At 35.6% G+C, this 19,969-nt stretch overlaps 1 long non-coding RNA gene across 3 annotated transcripts in view; it reads left to right on the top strand.

The window, feature by feature from the left end:
- The window catches only part of LOC102154255, a 99,423-nt gene extending 81,213 nt beyond the window's left edge, over window positions 1–18,210 (top strand). The window contains exon 6 of one of the 3 annotated variants that reach the window (XR_005353356.1): window positions 15,310–18,210. This is a non-coding gene — a long non-coding RNA (uncharacterized LOC102154255). The remainder of the gene's footprint in view (window positions 1–15,309) is intronic. The other 2 variants (XR_005353355.1, XR_005353354.1) reach the window with 2 other exon arrangements.
- The last annotated feature ends 1,759 nt before the right edge of the window (window positions 18,211–19,969 follow it).

Raw genomic sequence — 19,969 nt, 5'->3', positions numbered from 1 at the left:
CTTAATAAATGATAATAATGTCCATTCATTTATCATCCTGTGCAAGAAATAAAATATTGTTTTCATGTCCTTCGTTACCATTCTATCATTACTTTTGAGGTTTTCCTGGATATTGTATTTGAAAGAAAAAGTAGAACCGTACATAATTATATGAATCCAATATTTATGATTCAGAATATTACAATCAAATGACTTAAAGCTTTGAGTCACTTCCTCTGAGGACTGATTTAGTTCAGGATTGCTGGCTACCCAAGTTGTAGCTTTGCAGCACTCAAATACCAAGCTCAAAGAGTTTGCCACATATAATGTTACCTTCTGTGATATTAACAATTCATATGTCACTCAACATGATTCTCCTAACTAGATGGAAAGTGAGTGAACTAATCTTAATGTCATATTAATGCTTAAGGCCTTGAACCTCTTTAGCACCAACTGTGTCAGTTGTGTCAGCAGGTGCCAAACCCAGTTAGACTTATAACAAGATTATTGGTATTGACTCCTCTGAATGGTAAAGGGGAGAGGAGTAGTAGCAATTAGGGAAAGCTTCCATTCACAATACAGACCAGATACTACTGAAAGCAAGCGGGGTGGGGGGGGGGGAGAAGATGCAGAGATGATGATCACTATTACATCTCCATTTAATTAACCATTTGGCTCCTGGATCCTGAAGAATGACTGCAATCCACCTCAAGTTCAACCAAGTAGTGGGAACACTTGTAGCTGCAGCACTGAACATGGAGTCTTAGTTAGAATCTGATTAATATGACTTCAGGTTTGTGATGATTTGATTGGGCAAATGTATTTTTTCCTATCCCAAAGAGAAAAGAAAAACAGAAACAGTTTGCACTCACACACAACTGACAAAATATACACTTAAGAATTTTGCCTGATGCTACTTTAACTCTCCAGGTCTCTGTCATAATTGTCAGAACACATCATGACTATCATGATATCATTCATAATATTGTATTGATTCATTATAGTGAAAGCATCTTTTTAATTGAGCAGGGTGGCAAAAAGTAGGGTGGCTAGCTTTCTGGTGGCTAGATTTTTAGTTTAAAAAAAGAAAAAATATGTGCTGCAGAAGCTGGGAAGAAACCCTATCAATATCCAGGGACCATTCATTTTGGGAATATTTTTTGAATTCTTATAGTAGGTGAATACTGGGATATCCCCCTGCCTTTTGCATCCCTTATCACATATAAGGACATATAAGGCTACCTGTTAAGCCTCTTTGGTTATGGAGGTAACACACTTCACATTTTAGGTTAGAGCTCCCGGGCACCTGGGCAGCTCAGTGAGTTAAGTAGCTGACTCTTGATCTCAGCTTAGGTCTTGATCTCAGGGTTGTGAGTTCGAGCCCCACATTGGGTTCCATGTGGAACCCAATTAAAAATAAATAAAATTTAAAATAATAATAAAAAGAATATACATATATTATATTGAATATATATATATATATATATATAGAAGGAAACAAGAAAATCCACCAAACATTAACAGAGTCCTTTAGATTCATGGCATCCTGGGACCAGCAGTCATGTTGCCAATTGACCATCCTAGCAGGGGTAACTGACTCATCACCAGGAAAAAGCTAGGGTTCCTGCTACATATGAAGGCAGTGAGGACTGTATGTGGAATATAGATGAACTGCTTAGGCATGTCTAATCCTCCCTTGTCCCCAAGTGACTATGATTGGACATGCACAGCGATCCTATCGTAAGAAAGATCTGGTTTCCAGGTATGCAGATCTCTCAAGAGGAAAGGTTTGGATCACATACTAGGTATGTCCCTAAAACTTTAGTACCTGAACATGCTCAGGTAGTGGCTGAGGTTAACTGGAAAGAGGAAGGTCTTGGCTCAAATGCTGTAATAGATAATACAATCTCCTCAGCCGGAAGCTGTCTGCTAACTGTACTTATCACAATTGATTGGAATATTATTTCTTGCAGGAAAATTCTGGCTGTAATACATGGATCCACTTTTCCACACACATTCAGGGAGTGGCTCCTCCAAGGTTCCAATGGACCTCTCTTTCTGAGAGGAGACTCCTTGGTTCTTTCTGCCCACAGGTCCTGTCCCCATGCTGTAATAAAAACACCTTTTGCACTGTAAAATGTCTTAAAAATTCTTCCTTGGCTATTGTGCTTGATAATCCCACATCATTAGTGTTTCCAATATTATCTTTTGAATTTACAACTTTCTGGAGTTCCTGGGTGGTTTAGTCAGTTAAGCATCCAATTCTTGGTTTCAACTCAGGTCACAATCTCAGGATCCTGAGATCAAGGGATCCCTGGGTGGCGCAGCGGTTTGGCGCCTGCCTTTGGCCCAGGGCGCGATCCTGGAGACCCGGGATCGAGTCCCACATCAGGCTCCGGTGCATGGAGCCTGCTTCTCCCTCTGCCTTTGTCTCTGCCTCTCTCTCTCTCTGTGTGTGACTATCATAAATAAATAAAAATTAAAAAAAAAATTAAAAAAAAAATAAAAAAAAGGATCCTGAGATCAAGCCTGGTGTGGGGCTCCAAGTTCAATGGGGAGTCTGCTGGTGATTCTCTTTCTCCCTTTCCTTCTGCCCCTCCCCTCTGCTTGCTCTCTCTCTCTCTTTCAAAATAAATAAATCTTGAATATACAACTGTCTCAGAACATTTATTCTTATGATAAATTAATTCTGAGATTATGTTCCTGCTTCTTTAATTTTCCTTTATCTGTTTGTTGCCTCGCTCCTATAGCACCCATTTTCTTAAGTGTTTTTTTCTTCAATTTCCTTATATCACATACTTCCTAGTAGGTATCAGCTACGAGGCTAAACTTTTTGATAGTAAATAGTGGACTACTGTAAATTCAGGTGGATGATACGTGGTCTTGGTTCTAACTGGCAACATTGCTCTTCTAGAGATGTTTTTATTCTCCTTTGGATGCTCCCCTGAGAATACTTTCACCTGACAAGGATGGGGAATAAATAATGAATGGGATTCAGAAGAGATTTTCAGGGAACAAAAGTTCCCTTCTACTTGCTTCATCTGCTCCCAACCTGGAGTGTTATTTTCTGACTTAATAAGAAGAAAAATCAGGCAATGATCTAGGATGGAGGAGAAAAAAAAAAAAAATAACAGGAGAGCAAAGTCCTCACCCACGAAGCCCTTTCATAGAATTAGGTCTTCTATTCATTCCATTTTTGCCTTTGTTAGGAGTTTCTGTCTGTATGTTTGTTTTTTAGATATATAAAGCTCCCTTTCACATGTGAGGCATCTTAAGAGTTGAGCTCAGTGTTGTGGGGATTATTACTTCAAATGTATGCACTTCCAATGACTCAATTTGTATAAGCCAGTTGAGATCCCTGTCTTCCTCTCTGACCAAACAGTAAAATCATATCTACATGTGGGGGAAAAATAAGCAAATGCAATGAAGAAATGTATCGAAAATTATCTTTACAAAATCTCTCCATCCTGTTGATGTGGGAAACAAAGGCAAAAGAAAATTTAAATGTCCTTACTACCTATAGCTCACTGAGAAGGCCTTGAAACCAGGAAGAATGACATTCCTCTAGGAACTCAGCTGCCTCAATGTTAACACTTTGCAAAGGGGAAAAAGTAATTTCAGCCCAACCCCCAGGATCCTGCAAGTCTACTTTAACACGTAAAAATTCCTTCGGAAACTTCCTTTATCTCTTCCCCCTAAATTATATGTTGTCAATCATCCCCCAAACATATGACCCACTGATATATGTATGAAGGGTCTCATGACTAAGGTTTTATTAAACAATAATAAATGACCTTTTCCTAAAAATAGCTAGCTTCTCAAGGTTCCTGGAAACCTTACTTCCAAAATTCCTTAGAAACACACTATCCTTAACCCTCTCCCAACTTGAAAGTATATAACTGGCCACCTCTCATGACCCTACTGCAGCTCTTTCTGACCACAGGTCCTATCCTTGTGCTTTAAAAAAACCACCTGTTTACATCAACTATGTCTCAATAAATTTTTTTTGGCTGTCAGCTCTCAACCTCAACATCTTTCCTACATCACTGAGATACTTAACCTAAGTTGACTACAGGAAAAGATATTCTGTCCTTTAATAATACAAGGCCAACTTATACTCTCTACCTTTCTAACACAATAATACACATAAAATATGTAGCATTTAATTTCCATGTTGCAGAGAAGATTAATTAGCTTACTCCTAGATTTGCATTTTGTTTCAGTTGATTCACTTCTACTATCAGATTGTTAAAGTATTACTCTAGATAAATACCTGCATCTCAATTGCTTTAAGTAGATAAAAATATCTATGACATTAGTAAATTAAACATAAATAAAAGTCATAATTTTATTTTAAGGAGTGGTCAATTAATTATTTACTAGAACTGCAAAGTATGTCTGATATATTTCAATCCTTAACTAACTGATACCAGGGGTGCCTGGGTCACTCAGCCAGTTAAGCATCTGCCTTTTGCTTAGGTCATGATCCTGGGGTTGTGGGATGGAGCCCCACTTTGGGATCCTGGCTCAGTGGGGAGCCTGCTTCCCCCACTGTCCTTGTTCACGCTTTCTCTCTCTTGTTATCTCTCTCTCTCTCAAATGAATAAATAATGTAAAATATTAAAAAAAAATAGCTGATACCAGTTGTATTATCTTTGCAATAATCATTATTGATGTTAGACATTAGTGGGTATGATTCTTTTTTTTTTTTTTTTTTTAAATTTTTATTTATTTATGATAGTCACAGAGAGAGAGAGAGGCAGAGACACAGGCAGAGGGAGAAGCAGGCTCCATGCACCGGGAGCCCGACGTGGGATTCGATCCCGGGTCTCCAGGATCGCGCCCTGGACCAAAGGCAGGCGCCAAACCACTGCGCCACCCAGGGATCCCCAGTGGGTATGATTCTAAACACAAAAAAAGTATAGTAAAATATATACTGTGTAAAATCAAATATAATATCCTTTTTGCCAGTTATATTTTGAGTTATGTGATTATGAAATATTGAAGCCAAATATCATGAAACTAATGTATTTTCTTCCCTATAATAAATCTGTAGCTTGTACACATAAAAACTGAAATTCTTGATTTATTCTCCATGAAAAAGAAAAACATTTTCTTTGGAATTGTTGTAAGCATAAACAGAAATGTGCTAAAAATGAAGAAAAATATATCTGAAGGCCTCATGTGCAGACATAGTAACATCTCCAAAATAATGTATTATAATGAAGAAAATACTGGAATAGTAAATAAGTAGCATGAGAACAGCATGAATAATTCAACAAATTTTAAATGATAATTATGGATATTCTGAAGGAAAATTAAAAGTAAAGGCTGACACTTCAACCTTAATCCACATTATTTTCCCTCAGTTATTTTATAAGACTATATTTTCTTGTTTATTTTCTACTTTACAGTAGCACTATAGGTTTATATTTGATAACAAAAATAGTTGAAATGCATCCTTTTGAAAAAAATTTAGAGAGTAAAATTTAAAATAATATTTTCAGGATGGTACAGATAGGATTCTGCTATACACATATACACATACACACAAATGATGTTTTTAGGGCAGACTAGGAAAATGCTGCCAGTCTGCATCATCACTTTGTGAACTTGACATGAGCTTTGAGGTGATTACATGAATCTCAGGATGATAATAGTATTGTCTTCAGAATCTAACTGGACAGTAGCCTTCACTTCTTGGGGTCCCAAAGAAGGTTCTAGAATTGAATAGGAATGGATTTTTAGCTCTACTCACCGGAAAAATATGTTAACATACACATATATTCAGAAGATTTCTGGGTTGAAATGGGGATTTATGAGCAGCCTATATTTCCCTATCCTTTTTTTTTAGGATTTTAGGATCATTTCATTTAAAAAAAAAAAATTCTGAAGTGACATCCTTTCCTGTAGAAAACTTTCTCTCTTCTGCTCCATGTTAACTATGAAATTCAGTCATACAGCACTACCCAAAAACCTCTGGTGATAGAGTTCAAAAAGATTCTTAATTCTTAGAATTTAAATATTACAAAGATATACTTAGATGTAAAGAAGTTGGGTCTGAATTATTATGATTGCAGCACCCTCCTGATGAATCTTCTTTGAGCTTTTCAGATTCCTAGAGCTACTTCCTCTCTGTCTCTCTACCATGATTGGCAGGGCCATTTTTTTAAGGATTAATACTTTCAATTAACCAAAGAATACTCTAGAAAACATCTGATTTTGCTTTATATTATCAAAATTTAACTGGATTTTCAGAAAACAAACAAACAAACAAAAGACAAATGTAGGTAGTCTAAAGACTAATATTTCTCCAGAGACATCATCACAAATTTGAGCTCAAACTGCCAGTACCAACTTTGGAAGATCTATAGGAAATAGTCAAACATTTACAGTACATATGTGTACATTGAACAACAACAACAATAACAACAGCAAAAACAAGAAAGCAACTTTAAAAAGTAAGGGAACTTCATGGTGTTTTTAGTTGCCCCTGCCTCATACTCTCGCAGAACAGGTCTTATTCTCAAATAATTATATTATCTGTTTTAACCTGTTTGTGGGTTACTATTTGCAAGCAACATGATCTCATATATAAAATTCTAAAGAAACCACCAACAAACATTAGAGCTAAAACTAGTAAAGTAGTAGGATAAAAAGATTAATATAGAAAAGCCTGTTGTGTTTCAAGGCACTAACAATAAATTATCTGAAAAGAAAACTAACAAAACAATTCCATTTTCAGTAACATCCAAAACATGAAATACCTAGAAATAAACTTAACCAAGTAGGTAAAGGATTTGTACACTGAAACCTATAAAACATTGCTGAAAGAGATTTAAAAATATTCAAATAAGTGGAAGAACAGCCCAGGTTCATGAATTGAAAGACTTAATATTATTAAGATGACAGTAGTATCTAGAATGATCTAGACTCAATGAAATCCCTATCAAAATTCTTGTGACCATAAGGCAGTGGGTAGCACAGTCAATTGAATATCTGACTCTTGGTTTCAGCTCAGGTCCTGATCTCAGGGTTGTGAGATCAAGGCCCGCATTGGGCTCTGCTCTCAAGGCAGAGTCTGCTTGGGGCTCTGTCTCTTCCTTTACCTCTCCCCCCAACTCTCTGTCTCTCTCTCTCTCTCTGAAATAAATATTTAAAAAAAATTTAGTGAACTTTTTGTAGAGAAAAAAGTCAGTCCTTAATTCATATTATATTTCAAGAAGCCCTAAATTACCAAACAATCTTGAAAGAAAAGAATAAATTTGAGGAGCTAACATATTCTAATTTCAAAACCTCCTAGAAAGTTATCATAATAAAAATAAAATGATATTAACATAGGGATAGATAAATATATTAATAGAATCGAATCAATAGTTCAGAAACAAACTCATATATGTATGGCCAACTCATTTCTTTAAAATGGGGGATGCAAGACCATTCAATGAATGAAAAATGGTCTCATCAACAGATATGTTGAACCAGCTGGATTTTGACCTACTAGTGAGTGAAGTTAGACCCATACCTCACACAATAAATAAAAGTTACCTCAAAGTGGATCAAAAATCTAAATGAAAGAGCTGAAACCATGAAATTCCTAGAAGGAAAGAAATATAGGAATACATCCTTGTGACCTTAGCTTTAGTAAAGGATTTTGGATATCACTACAAAAACATAAGCCTCAAGGAAAACATGGACAAAGTATGCCTTATTAAAAAATAATAAAATTAAATAAAAGGTTCGCTCATCAAGGGATATGAGAAAGTAAAAAGACAATCTATTAAATGGGAGAAAATGTTTGACAATTGAATATCTGATAAGGATTTAGTATCTAGGATGTATAAAGAACACATAAAACTCAACAATCAAAACACAATCAAATTAAAAATAGGTAAGGGACTTAAGTGGACATTTCTTCAAAAATATATACAAAATGATCACATAGCACATGAATCAAGAACCGGTGCTCAAACAAATACTTTGTGTTTAAGTGTTCATTATAGCAGTACTGGCTGTAGCCAAAAGGCAGAAAAAAATATTCATCAACAGATGAGTGGATAAACACACAGTGTTATATTTATGCAACGGAATATTATTCAGACTTAAGGTGAAATAAGTAATGAAATGTCCGACAACATGGATGGATCTCAGAAGCATTATACTATGTGAAAGAATCTAGACACAAAATGTCACATATCATCCTATTTGTATGAAATATTAAGAAAAGTTAAAGCAATAGAGACAGAAACTGGATTGTCTGGGCTCAGAGAGGCATGAAACAGAGAATGCTGGCTTAGTGGCTTTGGGAATTTTGAGGGGTGATGAAAAAATTTTTGAAACCTGATATAGGTGGCTTGTATAATATAGGAAATGTACTAATTACACTTTGAAATAGTTCTTTTTAGGTGTAAAATATTTATTGATATAAATCAATACCAATAAAAATCAAATTAATACATTTGTCTTCAAAATTTGACTAAACAATTTAGAACCAAACAGACTCTTCAGAGTGGCTACAAATGATAACATGTAACATATTCTCAGGGGTGGTCATCCTGCACCCAGAGTTTTAAATTGAATAGCCTTCTAATTAGGCATGCTGGCAAAAGCTCATCTTAGCTTGATTTTGCCTACATGCATTTTTATTCAACCATGTGACTACCCACAGCTACCTTCCCTATCATAATGTCACTGCTATATACTTACAGAAATAGAAAAAAAGATAAATTATTTTCACTGAATTTTCCCCACCAGGGCCCATTTGCCTTACTGAGACAGAAATGTTAGAAAATGAATCATTTATGTGTAGAGTATGTACATTAGCTAAATTGAATCCATTCTGAGATGTCTTTTGACTTGTGAGTTTTTTAAGCTAAAAGATATTTCTCTCTAATTGCTTCTAAGTCTCTCCTGTCCCTCTTGTGCTCTCACTCTACACCACACACACACATACACTCATCACATTTATCTTTATTCCATTCTACTGATTAACATTAGTTTGGTGTAATGAAAACATAATTTATATTCAAAATTCAAAATTGTTTGCAAAAGACAATTATATCCTAAAATGTTTTAGAACATTTAGAATGAAAGTCAAAGGTTAGGAAGGCCTAGGGAAAAAGGTTTTACTGTTGTAATATTTACTGTACTCATCAATGAACAAAATATAATTGTCCTCTGAGAAGTGGGAAAGAAAGAATTATGCTAGAATTATGCTAGAATTCTGAAGAATTCTAGATGCTAGAATTATGAAGGTTAGGGTAGCTTAGGTGAATTTCTAGAAGTCAGTAGGATTAATGTTCTAACAGATAATATTGATCATGAAATATATAGCTGGTAATTTAAATACAAATAAAATTTATATGGATTTTTAAAAGTATATGTAAAATTAAATACATTGATTTCATATTATCTTTCAATACGTATTAAATGATATAGACAATGATGCTCGAATGGTTAAATTAAAATTGCTGCTTAATATATGTCATTTCCTGAAGCTTCCTGCCTTTGCTAAATTTAATGGCAGTGGCCATTGTGCTCATGCCAAACATTAGGCAGCTAATTTGGAATCAACCTTTGCCTTTGAATCACAATTTCAGATCTCTGACAAGAATTTAATTTTATCATTGCCTTAAAAATAGAAAGCATCTACCAACTGCCTTCCTGCTGATGTTGAGACAATAGATTCTGCTGTTTTAACCTCTAAGTTACACTATCACCATGCCCTTTTTTAAATGATCTTTTAGGGGAAAAAATGCCACAAAAGCTCAACTTCAGCAAAATGCTGCTGTCAGAATTTTATTCACACTAAATGGTCTCAGCATGTCACTGCTTTCCTATGGGAACTGCAATGGCTCCCTGTCAAATACCAAATTGATTTTAAAATTGCTTGATGGCTTCAGAGGCAAAGTGGTTGGGAGCTGTGTATTTATCCCAGTCAGAGTGGTGCAAGAGCCAGGGTCTCTTCCAGCAGTTGTGAAACATGTTTATGCCATGTGCCAAGCACAGGAGACATTAAGCCTCAGGTCTCATACTTTAAGTTGTATGTACGCTGATCACAGCATTGCCGTCAGATATATACTTGGAATATTTAGGATATGTGCTGCCAAAATGAGCACATTTAGAATATTTATATTCTTACATAAGGCACATTGAAGTTTAAAAGTTAACATACGTGATATTTTGTACGTAGATTGTGACAGAGAAACACAAAATATACACAATATTAGATTGGGGGAAAAAAGCTTTCAAATGTGGCCAGGCTCTTTTACATTTTGAACTTTAGAAAGAGCACATAGGATCAATCAACAGGACTTGTGAATTCCCCGAAGATTCAGTAAGTTTTAAAACAATTAATCTTTATTTTCATTGTGCCTATTAACATTCATTTGTTCAATGAATGTTCAAAACAGAATGAAAAATTGCACCCAGTGAGCTCAAGAGCACATATAAGGACAACATAGTTAATCATTTAGCTTGTTTGTACTAGGTTTATTTTTGAAAGAATATAAATGCATTGATTTTGTGAGAGAAAAATGTTGATTATTAGGAAATTTAGGAAATCAGGGATAAAGAAAAAGACAAAGGAAAGTTTAAAAACATCAAGTCAATTTCCACCCACAGAAAATTACCATCTTTGATACAGCAAACATCATTCTTCCTAGGAGGGGTAGCAGCATATGGCCAGACGTGTGTGTGTGTGTGTGTGTGTGTGTGTGTGTGTGTATGGGGTGGGGCACAGGAAATACATGTAGTCACTTGAAACACCACAGAAGACCAGTAGGACATTGACCCTATGTCCTTTGGTACATGGTGCATAGGATGTAACACAGAGGATAATAAAAAGGCATTTTGTAGGGCTATGAGAAAGAAGTAATACAGTGATAGCTAATTTTGCAAATGAGAGACTGTGAGTGTGAGAGTGAACAGTGGATGATTTGGGAAGGTCAGAGAGACACTGGGGATGGCATCCAATTGATGTATTGCCTAACAACATGGGCATACAAATTCATCGGATGATGACAGCCCACAGAAGCTTAAGCTCCTGCCATGACTAAAGAGGATGATTTGGGAGGCATGCTGGGATCTATATGATGACGTCTCAGGGAATATATGTGGGTGGAATTCATGTTAACATGATGAATTCTCTCCTTCCCCCACTTTATTTTTAGATAGTTAAAGAGGCAGGTGGTGTGTTAAAAAGAGAAGCAGTTGTGACAGGGACGAGTGCTGCTCTAGTGGACTTCCCTGAAGGTTCCCTGTAGCAGAGTCCTGGGCACAAGAAAGCCCATCTATCCAAGTACCTGAGACCTTAGGCTTTGTTTGTTTGTTTTTTTATTTATAATTTTACGTATCTATTTAAGAGAGTGAGCATGAGTGGGAAAGAGGGGCAAGCATGCTGACTCTCTGCTGAGCAGGGAGCCTGATGCTGCTGGATCCCAGGACCCTGAGATCATGACCTGAAAGCAGACACTTAACCAACTAAGCCACCCAGGTGCACCGCCCCCCCCCCATCCATCTTTTATATATTATTGCCAGGGGCACCCTCCAACACCACAGTGGCTTCAATATTGATTTTAGAAAACAATTTAAAACAAGATGTCTTAACATAGAATAACAGGCTATGGAGGGTGAATGTTTGTATGGCTTTGGTAATGGGCAGAGGGGACACTGGCTAAGCTAAAAACAACAATAACAACAACAAAAACATTAACAACCCTACATCCTACACAGAGCTGCAAATAGTTAAAATGTCTTCTAAGGATTATTAATTGACAGGCCAATTAACTCACTTACTCCAACCGAAACGTCAGCCAGATGTCCGTTATACAGTCCTTCCCCTGGACCCATACATATGAGCAGTTAGTTTGCAGAGGGGGGTGACTCTTAAACGGATATACAGACAGAATTAGAGGCATACATCTTGGAAAAGTTGAGAATATTGCAACTCTTTCAACCTGTTCACCTGTTGAATGGAAGTGGAATGTTCCAACAAGTCAGGTTAAAATAGAATCATGTGGATAGGGATCCCTGGGTGGCGCAGCGGTTCGGCGCCTGCCTTTGGGCCAGGGCGTGATCCTGGAGACCCGGGATCGAATCCCACATCGTGCTCCCGGTGCATGGAGCCTGCTTCTCCCTCTGCCTATGTCTCTGCCCCTCTCTCTCTCTCTGTGTGACTATCATAAATAAATAAAAATTAAAAAAATATATTAAAAAAAAAGAATCATGTGGATAGTGTGGTGCTTTTTTCTTAAAAAAGATTTTATTTATTTATTTGAGAAGAGATAGCGTGAGAGAGCACAAGAGAAGGGAAATTGGGGAAGGGACTGAGGGCGAGGGATAAGCAGACTCCCCACTGAGCAGGGAGCCTGATGTGGGGCTGGATCCCAGGACTCAGGGATCAAGATCTGAACAGAAGACAGATGCTGAACCGACTGAGTTACCCCAGTGCCCTAGATTTATTGTCTGCCCATCTCCAGCAAGCTGTCTGTTTAGGCATTGGACCGATCTCTCCTGCACTTCCCGGGTAGGATAAAAGACATTGACCAGGGAAATATTATGTCAACACCAAGAAATTTCCTAAATTTTTCGTGGTAATATGTTTTGCTTGTTTCTATCAAAGTCTTGAGTTGGTCACCTATAAATGAAAACGCTGAGCAACAGACAAACATGCACAAGTCTGGACATGATGTAGTGTGTAGTCATTTATAATTTGGAATGCAATCTTACTAATGAAGCTTTTTCTGTGGACTCACTGTGTGAAATGGGGATTGCTAGATGCCATTTTTAAAAATCCCTTTAACTTAAGACACCCACACTGCATATTTTTATGGTAAACTGTAGTTCTTTCATGCAAATATTGCTGTTAGATCATATTTATACTTCAATCCTATCTGTCATACTGCATTTCACTAAGCAGATGTTAATGACTATTTTATTTATTTTTTTATTATTAAAATATTTTGTTAAATAAAGGGATACTGAACTTTAAAATTATATTGTGGGATCCTGAGACCTACTGAAATGCCCTGAGAAGGAAAGAAACCATTATTTAATTTTGCTTATTCTTAACTAAGTCATATATTTTTTTCAGTCTTAATTTCCCTTTGTGTAAAGTGATTTGCCTCATACTAGATCAGTAAGGTTTGGGGAAATCTCAAGGGGGGGTGTTTAAAATCAAGGGCTCAGAAGTTAAATTTCTTGATCTTGAAGTCTGAGTCGGCCTTTTATTAACTATGAAGTTGGGAACTTAACTCTCCATATTTGTGACAGGGATGCTTGAGTATTATGTGCTAAATGCCTATGACTGTACCTGGAATGAAAGTATATCCCTATTATTATTATGAATTATTGAATATAAATAATTGAACACAAATAATAACTAGCCTTAAAATTTCAGAAGAAATTTTTTAAGAATTATTTATTTATTTATTTATTTATTTATTTATTTGAGACTCAGAAAGAGAGAGGCAGAGATACAGGCAGAGGGAGAAGCCCTGGGTTCAGGACCTGAGCTCAACCACTGAGCCACCCAGGTGTCCTGAATTTTAGAAGAAATGATCTGATGGATCACTTATTGGATAAAATATTTACAAAATTGTTCACTTCAGCATGTAATTAACATAGGAAATGACATAATCTAGAATATAAAATAAACCTATTCAATTACCTAAGTTTCTTTAATGTGATACAAAAGCACTGCAGTTAAAAAATTGTTACTAACATCTTCAGTTTCTTCAGGTTCTTTTTTTCCCCTTAATAAATGGATTGTATCCTGCAAAACTATCCATTTGGCTAAGTCGATTTCTATGCATTTTTTAGAAGATCAGAATACATTTTTCTATTTAACAACAGGAAATTGAGGAAGCAGATGAAACATGAAATTGAATCTTACAAGAGAAAAAGGGAACAATTACAGTAAAATCATTTTAAGGTGGTTCCAGGAACCAGTTCCTCAAATAGCATGAATAGGGAAATCTTCTTCGGAGAACTATGAAAAAAATATATTGACAAGGAACAGATGAAAACCATGTAATCAAAAACTCCTTAAGAAAGTTTTTTTCTATTTGGATTTCCTAGTGTGAACTTTAATGATATTCAAGTGTTACATTTCTTTTTCCCACAGAGGACTCCAAGGACTGCTATTTTTAGTTTATTTACAAGTGTAATATTATATATTTTCACTTTGGTTGCCATATCAAATTCTGGTTTTCATTGTTCACTCTAGGCTAAATGGGACTCCCCCATGTTTTAATACCCATAGTGTTCCTATAGAACATTTTTGGCACACATCAAAATAAAAATGTGTGTTTATGATCAAATTTGCATTTAAAAATTGGCTCTGTGCTAGAGAACTGTACTTGGTGCATCCTTATGATTAATCAGTTCTTTCATCTAATACTAACTCCACCCAGTGACCTCAGAATCAAGCTTATGAAACTATTGTTTGACATATATAATCATATTAGATAATTTACGGGATCCCTGGGTGGCTCAGCGGTTTGGCGCCGCCTTCAGCCTCGGGGCGTGATCCTGGGGTCCCGGGATCGAGTCCCACGTCGGGCTCCCTGCATGGAGCCTGCTTCTCCCTCTGCCTGTGTCTCTGCCTCTCTCTCTCTCTCTCTCTCTCTGTGTGACTCTCATAAATAAATAAAAATCTAAAAAAATAAAAATAAATAGATAATTTACTGTTTGTTTATCCTATAATTTGCTGTTTTTCTGTTATATTAGTGAAGGAGTACTAACCTACTTCAACATGAGATACTCAAGCAAGTTAGTGGCTTAACAGCAGTTCATTTTTCTTACACATAATGCTTCAGGGGGAATGTTCTATGTCTGTGGGCAATTCTGTTTCATTTGTGGATAAAGACTGAGGACCCTTCTGTCTGGTTATTCCATCTTCTCCTGGGGATTAGTGGCCATGTCTGGGCTGCAGAAGGCAAAATGGAAAGGAATGTGAGAAGGGGGCATGCTATGAACATGAATGTCCTTCATCAGAAACAAACACTTCTGCCCACACTGTTTCCTTGTCAAATAGTCACACCTGCAAGAAAGGGTGTCTGAGGAATGAATTCCAACTCTGTGTCCATTATGGAGAGGTGGGTGAAGAATTTTGACAGACAGCTAACAGCTCTGTCACTCCATTAATTTTCTTAATTTTTACTGTGACAAATGTTCTCATTTGGTATTTCATGTATTATTAGAGGTTCTTAGAAAGGGAGAATATAACCCCAACTATATTTTATTGAATTAATTATGTAAAAACATTCATGTCAAAATGAAGTGATATAGATATTATTCATTCATGTTTTCATTCTGTTCTTACCTTAGTGACTTCCAGAGGATGCCTTGTGAACTCGGTATATTGCATGGATCTGGAGTAGACTATGAATGTGTTCAACATCTTGGTTATGGTATGAAGAAATGTGGCTAGCCAAAATCCTTGACATGATTTTACTACCTAAAAAGATGGAAATGTTACTATCAAGTAACTGCTTTGATCATGACACTGGTCACATATCACAAACTTCTGACACAATAAACTACAACAAAAATGTATGCAAGCAAGTGTATTTGCAAACTAAAAACAAGTTAGTAAAGATTGACCCAGATAAAGTGGTAATTCACTACCAGGTCACAGGAAGAGTGAGAGCTGAACCATGACCAATTATCTTACAGGGAAAAATAAAGGATTACATGAGAATATGACAGCTTTTTCAAAGAGACATATATGACAGTGTCTGGGCCTCCAAAGAAGATAGGTACATGAAAAATGATAGATAGATAGATAGATAGATAGATAGATAGATAGATAGATAGATAGATAATAGACAATTTAAGTTGTAAATTCTTAGCTTAATTTAAATAAGTACTCTTAGATATAACATGAAGAGTCAACAGGATTGTGACAGACACTCTTGGCTCCCTTCCTCCCAGGAATATGCCAAACGTATAGCTACATGAGATGGAATTCCTTCTGAAAGAGATTCTAGGATCTAACTGAGCCCCTCCTATACATCCCATGAATGAGAAAAATTGCTCATCTGGAAAAGTAGGAAAGACTGAGACACAACTTTCCATAAACCCCAGAGCTGACACAGTGCTGTGTCACTGGGAGGGAACTCCTTGTTCCTAGCTTCTCCTTAATGAGTAGATGATTTGGACTCCATATCCAGGCTTCAACTTTTAAGACTCTCAATGAGGGGACAGGCTCCCAAAACACCTAGTTCAACATCACTAATCACCAGGGAAACACAAATAAAAATCTACAATAAGACATCACTTCATACTGGCTAAGAATGGCTATTATCAAAAAGATAAGAGATAATAAATGCTAGTGAGGATGTAGAAAAGGGAATACTTTTATAGTGGGAGATTGACACAGTCACTATGAAAAATAGCATGGAAGTTCCTAAAGAAATAGAACTACCATATGATTCAGCAACCTCACTTCTGGGTAGCCAAAGGCAATAAAATCAGTATCTACAAGAAATACCAGCATTCCTATATTCATTGCAACACTATGCACAATAGCCAATATATGGAAACAATCTAAGTGTCCATCTATGGATAAATGGATAAATAAAGTGTATAAATATACAATGGAATATTATTCAGTCATAAAAATTAAGTAAGTCTTGCCACTTGCAACAAAAGGATGGAACTTGAAGATGTTACACCAAGTTATGCTAAGTGAAATATGCTGGACAGAGAAATACTATATATACCACATAGTATCATTTAGATGTAGAATCTAAAAAAAAAAAATTAAAAATAAATAAGTTCAACTTCTAGAAAGATGGAGTAGGCCAGAGTCTGGGAGGTAGGGGAATTAGGGAGAGGTTGTTAAAAAGGTACAAAGTTTTATTTATAAAATGAATGAAGTCTGAGGATCTAATGTATAATATACTGATTCTAGTTGGTAACATTATTTAATTGAAATTTGCAAAAAGAATAGAGCTTAAATGTTCTCAAAAATATTGATCAATCTAGGTACTTTTCTTCAAGAAGCCCAAGAAGGATAGTGGTTGAGTGTGTATCATAACCAGGCACTGAGGTATGTTTGGAGCACTCATATAATGTCTCTAGTCTTGGAGATATAAATGACCCCCTTCATAATTTTTTTTTAATAAATTCACAGTATTCCTCAAAACAAAGATATCTTCAATTTTCTGGCCTTGTCCAATTTACAATTACTTAATTTTTATGATATATTCCTTAATTTTTATGACATGTAGTTTTAGCTCAGAGAATTGGATACTGACTTTCCTTAAACATTGCATTATAGAAAAAATATTTCAATATTGGTCTAAGTTGAAGGCACCCAACAAATACTGTTGGTCTGCTGCATGAAGGGAAAGTAAAATCAAACAAACAAACAAAAATCACTGCAAATATTCCTGTAACCACTCTCCAATATTAAATTTAATATCACAGTTCAACTGACAAGCCATTTTTATTTACTCATACCTTAAATTTTAGTTCTCCAAGTTAGAACTAAAGACAATACTAAGAAAGTTAAAACAAGTGAAGATGCATCACTGTGTTGCACCCATTATTTCAAGAGCTTCTATTCTCTAGTGCAATGTGGGAATAATGCCCTTTTCGAGTGTATCAAATGATCTACACATTTAAAGGCAAGCATCTGTTAACATAAATAAAATGCAAATAAAAGCATGAAATATGTAAGCATATGGGAACAACTATAAAAAGCTTTTCTCTTGATTTTCAATAAATTGTCCATGGCTCAGCTGCAAACAGAAAGTCTACACCAACTCTTTCTGGAAATAAACATAGTTCACTACATATCTTAAAAAATATTTGAGAATACACTGATTGTAAACATACACAAAAATATTTTTATCATTATTTTACCTGATATAAAATATTTGATTTTAATTGTCATTTGTGTGTTGGCTGACTGTTTGAGGGAGGAGAAATTGGTGAGCTTGTGTCCATCTCTATCATCAGTATTTGTCATTAATTAACTTCATAACCCATAGAGCCTTATATCACTTCCTTTCCTTTCCAACTACTTTCCCTGGAATTATACAACAACCAGCATCTTTGATCTTCAAATAACTGGAAAACAAGTTCCTTCAAAAGGGACTAAAATGAAAAAAATGACACTATCTTCTTGTAATTAAGTCTAATGCAGTTTCTAAGTTGCTCTCATCTGTCTCTTCTTTAGGGCTAGAGTTAAGAGGACAATGGTTCACAATCAAAGTCTTACCTGTCCGTTTTTCTAGTCCTATTGCTTGTTTTGTTTGATGTTTTGTGGGATTATATTTTGTAATTAATCATTTCAAATTGAAGTTCATTAAAATTTCCCCTAGATTTTGGTCAATGTTTTTGTGTTTTATCAATTTCCAGTGTTCATTCTAGTATTTTAGATAACTTTCTATTTCTTCGTGAAAATGTATTAAGAAGTTGGGAGAGATGGGAGATGGTGGTAGAAGCATCTAGAGAATCATGATATTAACATTTATCTTGGTTGGTTGGATCCTCTAGAAAGAACATTTGGAGATGGTGTGTACAGGAAGCTTATTGAGAAGTTCCTTTGTAATGAACGTCTACGGAGCAGTAAAGGAATTAGAAGGGGAGAAATTGTTGAAAACCCAGTAGATGCAGCAAAGATTTCAGATGATCTATAAAATAGTATAGCTCTTCAGAATTGCCCCACCTAAAGGCAAAATGGCCGAGACTTTGTATGCTCTGCTTGACTAATCATTGAATGCAGGTTATCCTAACAAGGAGACATGAATTTGAACAAAACAGAAAAAATTCCCACAGAATGATTTGGCTAAGAGCCTTGATACACCATTGCTTCCAGCACCTAGAGAAACAAATGTCTTAGTCTTAGAGGAGAAATCTTGACGGTGTAGCATGGCATCCATAATTACCTTAAGTATGAAATCACTATCAATATGAAGGTTACCTGTCCCTGTCAGAACCACTTATATTGTCTCTAGTGGTAAGTCCAAATTCTTGCTAAGTTTTGATATGGAAAGGTGCAAACTACAGCTCAACATACATATGTTGAGTTATAAAACTATATATAACACATATGCATTTATATCTAATTAGGTAACTATACCTAATTAATATCTGAAATAACAATTGAAGCTATGCTTGAATTATGATGACTTTTTGCTTATCCAACATGTATATGACTTTGTGCTTATATATGTGTGAGTATGTATATTTGTGTGTTATATGTGTGTATGTATATATCCATATGTGTATACACTACATATACAGCATATACATTGGGTAACTGGCTATGCACTCATGCACTCTATTTATGCAAGTATGCAATTGCATGTATATAGTAATTTTTGTTAAAGTATCAATAGATACTAATTAATTCCACATTTTGGCAATTGCAAATAACACTGCAACAACATGGGTTTGCAGATATCTCGTTAATCATACACTGATTTCAGTTATTTTGAAGATACAGCCAGAAGTGAAATCATATGGTTATTCTATGTTTAATTTTTTTTGAGGAACTGTCATACTATATCCCATGACAGCCTCATCATTTTGTCTTCCCATCAACAGTATACAAAAGTTCCAATTTCTCCACATCTTGGCAATGCTTCTTATTTTCTGTTTTTGATAAAAGATACTTATGAATTTGAAGTGGCATCTCATTGTGGTTTTAATTTGCATTTCCCAAATTATTAGTGATGCTGAGCATCTTTTCATGTGTTTATTGGCCACTTATATATCTTCTCTGAAGAAATGGCTTTCAAGCCTTTTCTCCTTTTTCTTACAGTTTTATGTGAGCTATTGAGATGTGGGGTTCTTTATATGTTCTTGATAATAATTTTTACATATTCGTGGTTTATAAATATTTTCTCCATTTTGTGTGTTGTCTTTTCACTCTATTGTATCCTTTCATATACAAACTTTTTAATTTCAATATAATCAAATTTGTTTATTTTTTCTTGTTGCCTGCACTTTTGGCGTCATATCCAGAAAGCCA

The sequence above is a fragment of the Canis lupus genome, chromosome 1, assembly GCF_011100685.1.
Source record: "Canis lupus familiaris isolate Mischka breed German Shepherd chromosome 1, alternate assembly UU_Cfam_GSD_1.0, whole genome shotgun sequence".
Taxonomy (NCBI): Eukaryota; Metazoa; Chordata; class Mammalia; order Carnivora; family Canidae; genus Canis; species Canis lupus.
Note: the sequence above shows the minus strand (reverse complement) of the source record. Positions and strands in the feature narration are given on the sequence as shown.